Raw genomic sequence first — 4516 nt, 5'->3', positions numbered from 1 at the left:
TCATCTAAAAAAAAAACAAAAAAAAAGGAATAATTTCCAAAAGTCACGTACCTTCCTCTCAGGTAGCGATTAGTTTGTTGAAAAAATGTTGAACACATAAATGGTAAGCTAATTATATAATATTATAAAAGCTTTATATAATGTTTTTCTATAAAATATTATATTAAGAGCTGTTTTATAAAGGCTATGACAGGTTTATTCATTACCAGGGCCGGATAACCACTATTGAGGGCCCTGTGCAGGGGCGTAGGAACCAGGGGGGGGGGGCAATTCCCCTCCCTAGAAATTTTCTGGGAAGGGAAAATAATGTTATTGCCCCCTCCAACTTTTTGGTCAGTTGAAATCTTCACAATTCTCAAACTCTCATTTTAAAAGCATAAAAAGCTTATAGAACCACAACTGTGTTTAAATTTCAGTCTTTTCCCGCCAATTTACATAGTAGTAACAAGTACACATGCATTCGGAGAAGCTACACTCGATTAAAAATTCAAAACTATTCTCCAGACCCCTTTTGGTTTATCTTTGCCCCCTACAACTTCTAAAACGTTCCTACGCCCCTGGCCCTGTGTAAAGTAGTATTTGGGGCCCCTAAAAAAATTCAGACTTTACTTTTTGACTTTAAATAATAATATTTAAAAAAATGGAAAAACATTTATTTCGAAGGAGGGGCCCCTAACTTCGGCGGCGGGCCCCTCACTTCGGCGGCGGGCCCCTCACTTCGGCGGCGGGCCCCTGTGCTATGGCACACTTGGCACATGCCTTAATACGGCCCTGTTCATTATACAGACGCAACTTTTAAAGTACAGAAATTGATATTGTTATGGTCATGCTGAAGCTCAAGCTAATTAAAAATAAATAGGAAATAATTTTGAAGTGTATATGATTTAAGTTTATTTTACTTTCAATACAATTATATTTGAAAATAAATTTTGGTTTTAATTAAAATACCATTTATAAGAAAACAAACTAATGTAATAACATAAACACAATTATAAACAGTATATTAGGGTATTTTGAAATACATTGTCCATTCACACTCTTTAATATTTTAAAAGATGTTAAATGTTTAATTTACTAAAATATTTAAACTTATTAAAAAGTAAACCTTTCATAATTTTATCAGCGATGTTAAACGTCATCCAAGACGCGTTATTATAAGGATCTTTACGCCTGCCGACCGCAGACGACGGGCGGCGAACACGCGTACGGTGTAGGGCTATCACCATCTAGAGGTCGGTGATGGTTAATTATTATTCATAATTAAATTGATTTTTTCGGGAAAAAAATGTAAACAAAGAAATTTACCGGTTAATATTTCGGAAAATGATTAAAAAACATGTATTATTCGGAAAATTTTAGTTTTTTATCGAAACAAACGTCGTTTTTCCGATTAATTTTACAAATTTATCAAAAAATTAATCGGATAATACAGAAATATAAATTACTTGATCAAAACGTTTTACGAATAATTTTGAGACCTTTATCAATTGAATAAAAGTTAACCATCCCCGACCTCTATCACCAACCGCGAGTGGGCCGCGTTTAAGGGGGAAGACTACAGTGACCATTGTCTACTTTCGCGCTATTTCAAGATGAACTCTTCTAATTTTAGATTTTAACTAAAATTCACATTTAAGTGTAGAGCAGCCTCGTGTTTAGTGACTAAAATAATTTTGACAATTGTAAATTTAAAAGTAATTAAGTTATTACATTTTAATTCGAACCCCCGGAGCTAAAGAAGTTGGGTGAGCGCCCAAACTACCCTTTAGCTAGGACCTTATATCTCGTTAACTATTAATATTCAAATTATCAAAATTATTTTAAGCACTAGAGAAAGGTTCAGCCTAATAAGAAAAATATAATTAAATTATGTAATTGTTAAAAAAGAAACGTTCAGCTTGAACGAAAAAGAGGCTTTTAGTGGAATACTTCCCCTGGAGGGGTTTATTATGAACTTCTGATATTACGTAGTAAAGGTTTGGGCAAAAAAAAACTTTTTCGCCTGGTCGGGTTATAAGGTTTACCACGTTCCAAGAGCTCCAAATCTAAATGACAATGATTAAATTGATAAAATTAACTTCTTCGTAATTCATTTAGAAAAAATAAAAATATCCGATGTTAGTATCTTGGTCTGTGGAGGAAAATCTTAGAACTACGATATAATATTATAATGGCATTGAAAGTACAACTTTTGGGAAAAACATTTCTTTATTGAGAAAACAATTTAACCAACAAAATAATTTATAAAAGTTAAATAAGAGGCGAGCCACCTATACGTTTAAAATGCGTAATTATCCCCTTACGTATATAATACATAGGCGTCATTTATTATTTACAATAAAAACAAGTCGTAAGTTAAGTAAAAATTAAATCTTTTTACTCACATTTCGATTTATTATATTTACTAAAATACCTTTTAAGGAAAAACTTTCCAAAAATGTAGAAAAAATATCCGTTAATTAATACTGAAATGATCGCGACCGAAAGGGACGTGCTACAAGAGTGTCCTTTTAAAATGACATATCCGCAATACATGGCGGTAAAAAGTCCTATGATAAATTGCAGAATTTGCAAACAAGTAATGCTGAACGACACGGATTCTGGAATATTGATCTTGCACGCTTTGAGGGCGAAGTAGGAATACATGAAAGAATGAACGGTGTAGTTCATGGTGTAAGTCCATCGTCCCAAAGCGGGTATATCGGCCATCAGGGCCCAAGTGATGAGCAGGGCGATGACGTGGTGCGCTAGATGCAGGGACGTCAGTCTCTTGCGCAGGATCAAGAACAGGGTGTCGAAGAGTTCGATCGCTTTGGAGAAGGTGAAGATAGAAAACCAGAACCCGGACACCGAGTTGAAATTAGAGTCGCAAACGGAGCCCTCGATCCCGAACTTGGTCGAGACGTGCACGAGTTCGGGTATTCCTCGAAACATTCCGCAAATGCTGAAAACGGCCAAACCAATGTTCCAAACCATAAATATTTTGCGAATGTTGATCGGTTGGCGTTTTCTCATGTAGCGTTCCAAACAGTACACAACCGCGAGGTAGACCGCTGTGATGTACAGTGAGAGGTGCCAGTTGTTCTTCAACCATCGTCGATTTTTTTCCAGATCGTAGCCGCTTTCGAAAGATTGAACGTAAGAAAAGTACGGATATCCTTTATGCGCCGTTACATTCGCTAGTAACAATCTGTTGTCGAAATCGGCTATTGAATTCATTGCTAATTTCTTTAATTTGCACTTATTTCAGTTGATCCTTGAACTCTCGCTTTTTCAGTTGATCCTTGAACTTCGCTTTTTCAGTTGATCTTTGAGCTTCGCTTTTTCAGTTGATCCTTGAACTCTCGCTTTTTCAGTTGACCCTTTCAGTTGATCGTTGCACTTGAATTGCCTTCAGTTGAATCTTTTATAGTTCACGTTTTTTGGGTCTTTATAATTTTAATCAACTTCAGCTTTTAATTTGACCTACTTCATATTATTTAAACAGTGATTTAATTTATAATATTATATCGTTCCCTTTAACTTTCATATTCTAACATTGATGGATATCAATATAGTCTAACCTTTTAGTTCCTTTTAACTCGATTTCTATTTCAACGTGATCCTTTTCAGTCAATTTCCTATTTATAGTGAAGACGATTTGTTAATCGTAACTGGTTTTATACAAAATCTACGCTAAAGACGGTATTACCGAAAATTTTCCAATGGGCAATAGCGATAGATTTCAAGGTCGATAAATAAATGCAAAAATTCTGGTATATTTTGGGAATAGTCCTATTATCCCACAGAAAGCGAAGAGCGGTAATATCTCCTTTCTCGACTGGCGGTATTTCCCCGATTTACACACCTTTCTTCGGCTTAAATAGGAGCGACTGGGGATTTCTCCGTGAAATTCGGGGGATTCAGAGCGATCATTCACCGCAGCCGCCTCCGGTGAAATCGTGATATTCCCCGTTTCACTTTCACTGCCTTACTAATGGTGGTAAACGCCTCTGGTTTCAAGGTAGGCGCTCCCGGACTCTTCGGAACGTAACCTTACGGCCTTCCACAACGTATCTTCTCCGTACGGAACGAAGGCCGGCCAAAAGCGGCTTCTAGACGAAGAAAATTTCACGAACCGCTGCTATATTTTCAAGAGTGAAATATATTCCTCGAAGACGTAGGTCGCGAGTGGATGAGCGACGTGACAAGTATAGCAATTTCATTGTTATTGGAAAAGATTTCTTGGTTTAGCGGAATTGAAATTAAAATCTTTAATTTCTTAATTGAGCGAGACCTTTCCTTGGAGGAATTCGTTGATTCTGATTATAGGTTTGTCTTAAGTTAAAACGAAAAATTCCCGCACTCATTAAACGGTTAATAAAAATGATTGTATTTCGAAGAATAATATCAGATCAAATAATATAAGACCTTCACTCGGTTTATTATTATTAATTTAATTTTACTCAATTTCGCGTTAAATCAAAGTAAAAAATATTCGCCAAAACGAAGTCACGTATAGCAGTTTAATAGTTTG

The 4516-nt window shown here is 35.8% G+C and overlaps 1 pseudogene; it reads right to left on the bottom strand.

The window, feature by feature from the left end:
* Positions 1–3219, bottom strand: LOC149955988 (very long chain fatty acid elongase 6 pseudogene; annotated as a pseudogene).
* Between the last annotated feature and the right edge of the window lie 1297 nt (positions 3220–4516).

The sequence above is a fragment of the Leiobunum rupestre genome, chromosome 2 (assembly GCF_980474605.1).
Source record: "Leiobunum rupestre chromosome 2, qqLeiRupe1.1.hap1, whole genome shotgun sequence".
Lineage (NCBI taxonomy): Eukaryota > Metazoa > Arthropoda > Arachnida > Opiliones > Sclerosomatidae > Leiobunum > Leiobunum rupestre.
The sequence above is the reverse complement of the archived record's forward strand: the minus strand, read 5'-3'. Positions and strand labels throughout refer to the sequence as shown.